General features: G+C 42.3%; 1 long non-coding RNA gene across 1 annotated transcript; it reads left to right on the forward strand.

Annotated features, from left to right (window-relative positions):
• The first annotated feature begins 6,362 nt into the window (after positions 1 to 6,362).
• Positions 6,363 to 10,111, forward strand: LOC310685843. Its single transcript, XR_014515562.1, has 2 exons — positions 6,363 to 7,786; positions 7,825 to 10,111. It is a non-coding gene; the product is annotated as an uncharacterized lncRNA (long non-coding RNA).

The raw sequence follows: 10,111 nt of genomic DNA on the forward strand, positions 1-10,111 counted from the left end.
TGAGCTATGGCCCTTCCTTGATTTATCGCCTGTACCTTATTCCCTTTCCGTTCTTCTTTTCCCATGTCACCAGGTAGTCTGTGACTGCTCTGTACGAAAGTTTTTAAAATCGGATGTAGGCAAACATTTGGGAAGTAACTTTTGCCCTCCTCCTGCTCCCCATCGTGTCATTAGGCAATGGTGGTGCACAGCAGGACTGTGAGTTGCTGCACATTTCTGCTAAATATGTTTTCTTAGATGTTATTTTGTTTATTCTCTAGCTACTTGTTAGCTTAGGCTGGTAATAGCCAGAGGCTAGTTAAAAAGAAAATCCTTCTGCTTTTTAGTTTACAGTATGGAGACGCTTAGGGGCACGGAGGAGTTAGAAGGCCAAACTAAATAAAATGCCACTTCTCCGAATGCAATTTGCATGCATGCTTTTTGTTATGTAAATAATAGCCTTATGGAAACATGAACAGCCTCAGGACAGGGGGCACAGTGGAGAGGGGAAGTTTCTTTCTCTGCCTCCAAGGTCCTAACAAAATACTGTCTCACAGAAGTTGCTATTTGCTCTATCGGCACAAGAGGCTCACTTGTCAACAGTTCTGATAATCAAGATGTTTCTCTTCCTTAATTTATAACTAGTATCTTGTAAACTTTGGCTCAACCTTGCATTTGGCACTGCCTAGCAAAGTGCTCGGCCCAGCCCAGCTTCATGCAGCCTCCCAGTTTAGGGGAGTTAGAACAATAAAACAATGAGACAAAACAATAAATTAAAACAACAAAACTGTCAGCATCGCCCTTGAGCCAGTGCCACCGACTGGACTCATCCACTTCAGCCCTGACTGGGCCAGGCGAGCTGGGGTGGGTAGCACTTCCAGAGACCACCTTCTGCACAGGAACAGGTCAAGGTGCTGTGGACTCACAACTCAGAGCTGTGAGCACCAGATTCACTCCCGAAGACAGTCGTTGCACAGCAGAGTACAGCAGAGCATAAATCACTCAGAGAACAGCTCTGTAGAATAACTACTTTTATTCTATCTACAACTATCATACAAACTACATACAGAGCGAAATGGAGAAGCTGAACTGCACTGAGTGTCTGCAGCTGCTCTTAGCAGCAACCTTATCTATACAGAGATAACACTCTCTCTCTCTAACACTCAGTCTCTCTCTTTGATGTGAGGCTGGAGAGGAATAAGTAGTGAGCAGAAACCGCCCCCCTCCTCTCTGGAGAATCAGCAGAGAACATCAGCAGATTCTTGGAATGGGAGGGGTGAAATCTCCTCAAAAACAAAGCACTAAAAGGAGTTAAGAAGTAAAATGGAAGAGAGGATAAAAACAAGTGCTAAGGCTTGGTTATAGAGCAGAAACTTGCCTTAGAGTTCAGAACCCTGCTTCAAGCATTTGGCAGCCATCTTCCTTTTCCAAGAGGGAGCTTTCCTTGAAATGCAAATAGCAGCTTGGGGGGAGGGAGGGAGGGAGGGAGGGAGGGAGGGAGGGAGGGAGAGAGAGAGAGAGAGAGAGAGAGAGAGAGAGAGAGAGAGAGATATGTACCTTCCTCACCCACCACTCCCAGAGTCTTGAGGTTGTGCCCAGGTTTCCCTGTAGCTAGGGTATTGTTTTTGTAAACTGCTTCAAGGTCAGTGAATATAAATATAGATATAGATATAAATATAAATATTACTGTTGTGCCTGTGTCCTGCTTGTGTTAGTTGCTTTCCCTGTTACTCTAATCATGGTCCAAGCAGCTTCTGCAGCAGACATACACAGATGGCATAGTGTCATCCATTTAGAGCCACCGTGGCTGCTGTACTGTGCACATGGAATATACCATAACTGCTGGTTGTGACGGCTATGTAGGCCTAGCAGGACCCAGGTCAAGAGCTTATAGGATTCCCACAGGCATTTGGTGCAGCTGAACTGGATGGGACAGCTGCCAAGGCAGGAGCCAGGAGTCAGTCAGCAAGAGCTCCCAAGGTGTCAGCTTCAAAGAACAACTCAAGCAACTCTTCCCAGTGGGTCTTGCCCCAATGAAGCAGTTGCAAGGACTTGTCTTTCCCACCACTCTCTAAGTCACCTCCTCCCCGGGGTCCTTCCCAAGCGACCTGAGACTTCTTTGCCTGGTGTGCCTTTGCTCTGCCCTCTTCATACCTCTTCTGGGAGACCAAGGGAGAGGGGAGCTGGTCTCAGTAAGAGGGGAAGACTCCCTGGCTCCTTCAGCAGCCTGCCTCATCTCTGCCTCTTAGCCTCCCCTCCTCTCCAGCCTCCGCTTCTGCCTCTGATTCTGGCCGGCTCTCTGCCACAGCCTCTTCCCGCTCACTAAACCCTGTTACCTCTTCAGCTTCTGATGCCTCCTCATCTTGTGCCCAGGTTTCCCAAGGGCATCTGGATGGCCACTGTAAGAACAGGATGCTGGCACAGATGGACAGATGGCTTGATCTAGGAGACCCCTCTGCACTTGGAATAGTAGATTACAGTGGTGCCTCGCAAGACGAAAAGAATCCGTTCTGTGATTCTCTTCGTCTAGCGGTTTTTTCGTCTTGCAAAGCAAGACCATTGAAGGATTAGCAGATTAGCGCTATTAGCGCTATTAGCGGCTTATCTGCTGATCGGATCAGCTGATAAGCGGCTTAGCGGCTTAGAAAAGGGGGGGAGGGGAAAAAACCAGCAGGAACTCGCAAGACATTGTTGTCTTGCGAAGCAAGCCCATAGGAAATTCATTTTGCGAAGCACCTCCAAAACGGAAAACTCTTTCTTCTAGCGAGTTTTCCGTCTTGCAAGGCATTCGTCTTGCGGGGCACCACTGTAGGTAGGACTTTGGTCTGATCCAGCAGAGCAGATGGTGGGGAGGGGCAGCTCAAATGGATTGATTTATTAAAATAATCAAACCCAGTCACCCTCTTCCTCCATTTTGTCCTTCTCCTTGTCTTTCATTTGCAAGCAGTCCATAGCTCTCAGATTTGGACCTGGCAGAATGTCGAAGTCAATGGCATTTTTGTATTGTCAGGAAGTCTGTTTTTCTTCCCTTTACAGATAAAAGGGAAATAATATCCACCTATATAGGAAGTAAATGAAAGGAAATGGGCCGGTGACAGATTGTGGTAAATTGTGAGAATGGAAGGAATAAAAAGAAGACGACTCTGAGGCAAAATCGTGTTTGACAAAACTATCTGTCACTTCTAAACTAGAAGCAGTAAGAATAACAAAAAACATTCCAGTTCCTGCATGTGATAATGAAAAGTCCCATGTGTGAATGAACAAGTAAAAAAGCCTTCGTAGAGTCTACATCATTAAGTGCGCAGTAAATCCCTGAAGATTTTGTGTTTTTGTTTTGTTTCAAGTTTAAAACACTGGGAGGAGGGGAGAGAAATGACTCTTAACTTCCTTTTCAAGAAATTCAGGCTGCAGTTATCATTTCTTTCCATCTCCTGCTCATGCAGAGAGCTAGCATCACACACATGAGAAATCATCTTAATTATTTCAACTTCATCTGCAAAGGGCATTAGGATTAATCATGCAGAGGCTGAGAGACAAAGCAGGCTTCAGGTTTGAGATGAAGTATCCTAATGATGATACTACAGTTGTGTGTCAGCTTCAAGAGTGCAGCCTTGAATTTGATTCATAAGGTATCTGTAAGATTTGAAGATGATCCTTTGTGCGTGCCTTGCTGTGCTGCAGGATTCTATTCAATGTGGTGAACCTAACAATGCGGTATGTTAATATTGAGCAAACTCAGACCGTTAAACCACGGGAAGCTGTGTGTATAATGTCCAATTGAAGCAGCTCCTCAGAAAGTCTCCTCATTCTGGAGCACGGACAGTTGAATGAGAGAACAGGTCATTCTAGTGGTGGCCCTACATTTGTGGAAAGCCCTCCTCTAAATAGGTCTGTCTGGTGCCTAACTTTAATATATATATTTTTGTGCCGCAGGGCTTTCTATATTTCTTAACAATTTAATGTTATTTTAATGCAATTCATTGTTAGCCTCTGTTTAGTGGATGACAATTAGCTGGTTTTAGCTCGGATGCGGGTCTTTTAAATTTTTTAAACGTTAATATGAGCGTGCCAGCGTTGATTTCTATTTCCCCCCCATTTTGTTGGCTTTGTTATCGTGTTTGCATTTTGATGCTTTCATCGTACACCGCCTAGAGCCCTTCGCTGCATGAAATTGATAAATATACCAGACAAACAAAATTATGGAAAAGACTGAAAAAACAGCGTGAAGTCACAGAGCTGGAAGCTGTTCCTCTGATCCGGAGGCATCTATGGCTCCTATGCCTGATCCTTAAGAACTCCAGAGCGTCTGTGCTGGATCAGAACAAAGGCCCAGCAACTTGTTTACTACAGTGGCTAACAAAATGCCTCTGGGAAGCCTTAAAGAAGGATATGAGGGCAATGGCTTTTTGTTTTTGCTCAGCAACTTCCGAGAGTGGAAGGAGCATATCGCCATGACAACTGATAGCCACAGCCTCTATGAATTTGTCCAACTCTCAAACCATGTTCAGGGTTCACAGAAGATGAAGGGCATAGGATGCCAGAACCTTATTCTGGCAATAGCAACACCCTAGTGGTCCCGGGCCCTAAGGAAGTCAGATTAGCTTCAACCAGAGCCAGGGCCTTTTCAGCACTGGCTCTGGCCTGGTGGAACGCTCTGTCTCATGAGACCAGGGCCCTGCAGGATCTGATTTCTTTCCGCAGGACCTTTAAGACAGAGTTGTTCCGCCTGGCCTTTGGTTTGGAATCAACTTGATCCCCTTCCCCCTTTTCCTTTCTCTTTCTGTGATGGAACTCCTATTTGGGGACTTCCCTGGCTTTTTTCTGGCCCACGTAGGACCAGTCTAGATAGCTGGCCTTGGTGAAGATTTGACGTTTTCATCCCCAAAGAGTTTTTGATTTGAGTGCTACTGAAATGAGGCTGCATTTTAATGTTGCGTTTTAATCTTGTTTTTAAGTTGTATTTTAATCAATTGTTTTTATACCTGGTGTTAGCCACCCTGAGCCCGGTCTTGGCTGGGGAGGGTGGGGTATAAATAAAATGTATTATTATTATTATTATTATCATCATCATCATCATCCAACTGAACTCCTGCACTTTGTTTTAACCTAGCCAATGAAGAGTTTCACTATGTAAAAGAATCTGGTTTAAAACGTGTTAAATTATTTTGGTTTTTCTGATACTTCTTTGCTGCTCCACATGAGAAAGTCCCAGCTCTTAGTATATCACAACTTTCATTGTTTCATTTCATCCTTTTCAGATTTTCACGCTTTGCCCGTTTTGTTGTTGAGTATATGAAAAAGCTGTGAAAACTGATTGAATTTCATATTCTTGCAAGACCAACTCTACAAAATATTGAAATCTCATGTTTAGACTGCCTAAATCTTCCCACTACTGTATTGCTGCCAATTAAGTAAGATGCGATCCATTTCTTTGTCCAAGGTATTAAACTAATGTAGTGAACTATACCTGATAGAAATTGATTGAGAAGTCAAACTTAATAGTTCTTGTTTACTGTCACTCTCCACTCAATAATACACCAAGACTGAAATTGTATGCCCACTCTCCTGGGAGTAAGCGATGCTGAACTCAATGGGCTTACTTTTGAATAGGCATGCATAAGATTGCACTATAAATGAAATGTTGAAATCCACCATGTGTCAGACCTTGTTAGTTCCTTCAAGTTATTAAAAGGATGTCTATGTTAAGCCAAGACATAGCCTACATGCAAAAATTGATCCAACACGTATCTCAGTGAAAGAAAATTCAAATGCTTTGTGGAAACAAATCTACACAGGATTGTATTTATCCCAGTGTTTCCCAAAATCGGACCTCCAGCTGTTTTTGAACTACAATTCCCATCATCCCTGACCACTGGTACTGCTGGCTAGGAATGGTGGGAGTTGTAGTCTAAAAACAGCTGGAGACCCCAAGTTTGGGAAACACTGATCTATACACCATGAGTTAAGTTGCAGTTCTCCAGATGTTGGGGGACTGCAAGTCTCATAATTCCTAACCATTGGCTATAGAGATAATGGGAGTTTGGAGTCCAGTAACATCTCAGGGACCACAGATGAATTTTTAGGGGGGGGTTATTGGGTTGTTGTTGTTTTGATTACTGTATTTTTCGCTCTATAAGACGCACCAGACCACAAGACGCACCTAGTTTTTGGAGGAGGAAAACAAGAAAAAAATATATTCTGAATCTCAGAAGCCATAACAGCAAGAGGGATCGCTGCGCAGTGAAAGCAGCAATCCCTCTTGCTGTTCTGGCTTCTGGGATAGCTGCGCAGCCTGCATTCGCTCCATAAGACGCACACACATTTCCCCTTACTTTTTAGGAGGGAAAAAGTGAGTCTTATAGAGCAAAAAATACGGTATGTATTTTGTGATTTTGTATTTTTATTTTGTTCTGTGAACCACACTGAGACCTCTGGGTATAGGGTGGTATATAAATTCAAAGAAGAAGAAGATTATTCCCCATTTGTGAGAGAACATGTTTCTAGGAGCCATGAAAGTGAACTGAAAATGGCTCAACACCATACGACAAAATAAAAACGCAATTCTGTTTATTTAAAAAATATTTAGGTTTATTTCCCCTCCCCCCCTTTAATACAGTTCAGCATTTCAAAGTTTTGCATTCTACACACTGTTCTCATTTATTAGCATCAAAACACAAGACATAGCAAGACCTTCAAACACAAATAAATACCAAATAACAATACAACAAACCGAAGGACAACATATAATAATGCTATTGGGAAATCAGGGCTTGTTGCTAATCATTATTAACAACCTGGGTATTGCTGAGCAATAAATTATACACTTTAAAAGTTCTTTTCCTTTAAAAAATAAACATACAAAAACCATTGATTACCAGATTCACTTACTTGCACTGTATCCTTTATAGCTATCAATAATTAAGACAGGCAGAATATACACAGTCAAATAAGATTGGCCTTCTTTGGTCTTTGTTTCTGGATCAGAAAACCGAACACAACCAATGTACCTTTTTACCAAATATGAAATAAAAAGAAGTCACACAAGTTTTATACAGACTGATTTTGTACACAGTTCATGACTACTGGTGTGTTTTCAACAGATATTTCTTCTTGGAAAAGGATGCCCATATTTCTTTTCCAGCTCATTCAATAAATGGCATTTTATGGATGTTAAAAGGTTATCCTACTTGTCCTAAAGGAGAATGGATTCATTGTCCATCTCTTCAGCACGGGGGTGTCTCCCAACACCCCCTTTTTATCCCTAAATCATGAGAGCTTTTGGATCACAGCTGGGCGGGGAAATTATATATTTTCTTATAGTCGTACAAAATGAGGAAGATATATATCCTAGATAGCTACATGGAAAACAATACTATGTGAATGATTTGGTGCCTCAGCACTAGCAAAAGCATTATTCCCACGCCCACCCCCACCCAATTCTACAAGTACCAAAAACTCCGCGAGCAGAAGCAGTAATGGCTGGGAAATGATATGCTCGCAAGCGGCAGCCCAGTTCATAACTCTAAGAGTATTCTCTCTGCAGGGAACGAGGTCCCTTAAAGTATGCCAATAAATGGTTTAATCTCTCTCTCTCTATATATAAACCAGTTTACCAAGCAATCTGCAGGCAGCACTGCCTTTTGTAAGAAGTTTAAAGTCCTTGCAGAACTAGCCACTGCAGTTAATAGTTTTGTTCTTATGGACGACTTTTGAGTCCCTTACATGGTGGGTGGGATGGATGAAATCTAATCAGCAGAGTTTAGGGAAGGAATCCCAATCTTAACTTCAAAAGCATTATGGGATTCCAGTTCAAAGCTGCATGCTTACAAATATTAAAAGTGTTAGCATGAATTCCCCATTAATAATAATAATGAAAATTATTGAATATTGACTCTCACTGCCTGATCCTAAGCTTCGATAAACCTTGCCGATCCTTGCTTGCAATATGGTCTCCTGATAGCTGGTCCCGCAAGTCACGCTCAGCGTAATGCCAGAAGTGCAAACAAATGTTTAGGATCAGGGCTTGAAACTGGGAAGTGGAAGACAAAAAAGCTACATAGTCTTGCCAATATGTCAGAAGGTAATTTAGGACGAAACAGATCCCTTTTGTGGTGTATCACTGCTTCGAAACAATGAAGGATGCCCCCTCATCAGCACCCATTAACGTACTTATTCCTACATCTGGCACAGGTCTCAATAAACTCTAGGGATCGGTTCCAACGTAAAATTTTGCACCTGAAGGATGGCTCCTGAATTAATCATGCTCATGGGTGCATACTTGGAAAACACTGTCAGAACGGGCCAGTAATTCTACAAGAGGAGAATGGAACATCGAACTCCTCAGTATGCACATGTAAGTTATGAGCAAGTTATATAACCAGTAAGTGCATGGATAGCATATACACATTCCTTGGGAATACATTTCAGTAGCCATGCCGCAGATGCAAGAATGTTACGTTGGATTAAAAGGCAGGAAGTAATAGTAAAGCCCTCAGTATTTTATTTCTGTTTAAAGTACATAATTAAAGTATTCACAGTGGAAAAGGTGACAGAACCAGAATTAAGTCATGCACTTAAAAATATTTTGAGTTTTCCTTGTCCAATAAAGCCCTTAAAAACTGAATCCTCTAAAACAAAGAACATAAATTGCTGTATCAGAAGATTATTTTTTTTATAAAACCAAGACACAGGTTATCGTTTATTACTGGGCACAAGTGGGAATACGTTACGCTAAACTTCTCGTTAATCTCATGAGCTCTGAAGAGTAAAAAGGGACACTGGAACATGGACAGCTGAGTCATCACATCACAAATACATTCCCAAAGCATGACAGCCGATATGTCAGTTATAGACTTTGCAATCCGTAAAACAGGTTCCTTGTCCCCCATCCTCCCCCCCCCCAAATAACCCTTCTTTATGGGTTAGAGATCAAAAAGGATGTTTCAGTGGCCTGAAAGCAGCACAAGGAAGTAAGAGCTGGTGTTTACCATATAGCACCAACACCAGCTTTTCCTCTGTGCAACATTCAATTTCTACATAAATAAGCAATTCTATATTTATTCATTTTTTGAGGCTTGACTGACATTTTGTAAAGCAGTGCACAGATGAAAGATGCACCAAGCACCAAGAGCTGTTATTTTAAACAGACTTGAAATCCCAGGTTCATTGGCTTGTAATTGTTTTTGGATTTATAACAGTGAAGAGTACTAAACACAGTTAACTGTGGAAGCTGGTAGACATTCTCACACTGCCAATTTACTTATTGTTTTGTCCCCCCTGTCCCCGTATTCCATTTCGGTCTGCTGAGTTCTATGGTCAGTTTCTAGTTTGACAAGCCCCTATGGCCTCTCCAGAGGCTCTCAGATATGGATGTTTCCAAGAAGCAAGCAGGCTGCTACTTCACATCAGCCAAAGCTGATCTTTTATGTTCTGGGCTTTCGTTGCCCAAAACTATTACTTACATCCATGAGCCCCTGACATTCACAGCAAAGGGAGGAGGTGGAAGGTAATTGAGCTACTAGGAAAAGGACAAATTTCTGTGAGATTAAAGCTTCTGTCTTTTGCCTTGGAAAAAACCAAAACAGAACACATGATTTGTAGCAAACCTAGGCTATGATCTATTACATTAGGGTTTGTGCAGCACCAATTTTAAGGTTTCTTTTGTGGGCTTATTTCACAGAACCAGAGTTTCCCCACCCCCAGTGGCAACTGGTTTTAAAACTCTTCTTGGATTTGGCACAAAAACATTTCAAGAGGACAGCCCTGGCTGTGCACAGGAGCTATTTCTTCCTATCATCCCTTTTTTTTATGTACAAGGGACAAAAGGAAGGAACTTCTTTATGACCAGGTCATACTATTTTGTTTCTGTCCACCTGGCTATTGTGATTTGCATGAGCCCCCTGGGTCTCCAGGAGAGGCCTTTTAAATCATAAGATACCTGGTCCTTTGAGGTGGAGATGCCAGGGATTTTATCCAGGACCTTTTGCATGTCAAACATGTGCTCTACCTCCCCAGTTACTGCTTCTCTCCCTATTAAGGGACTTTAAAGAACAGTTGGGAGCAGCTATTGGGAGTATGTGCTTAGAAGAATTCCGGCATGTGATACATGCCTTTAGGTCCAGACCTGGAAAAT

Source organism: Podarcis liolepis, assembly GCF_965112155.1.
Source record: "Podarcis liolepis genome assembly, chromosome: 1".
Classification (NCBI taxonomy): Eukaryota; Metazoa; Chordata; class Lepidosauria; order Squamata; family Lacertidae; genus Podarcis; species Podarcis liolepis.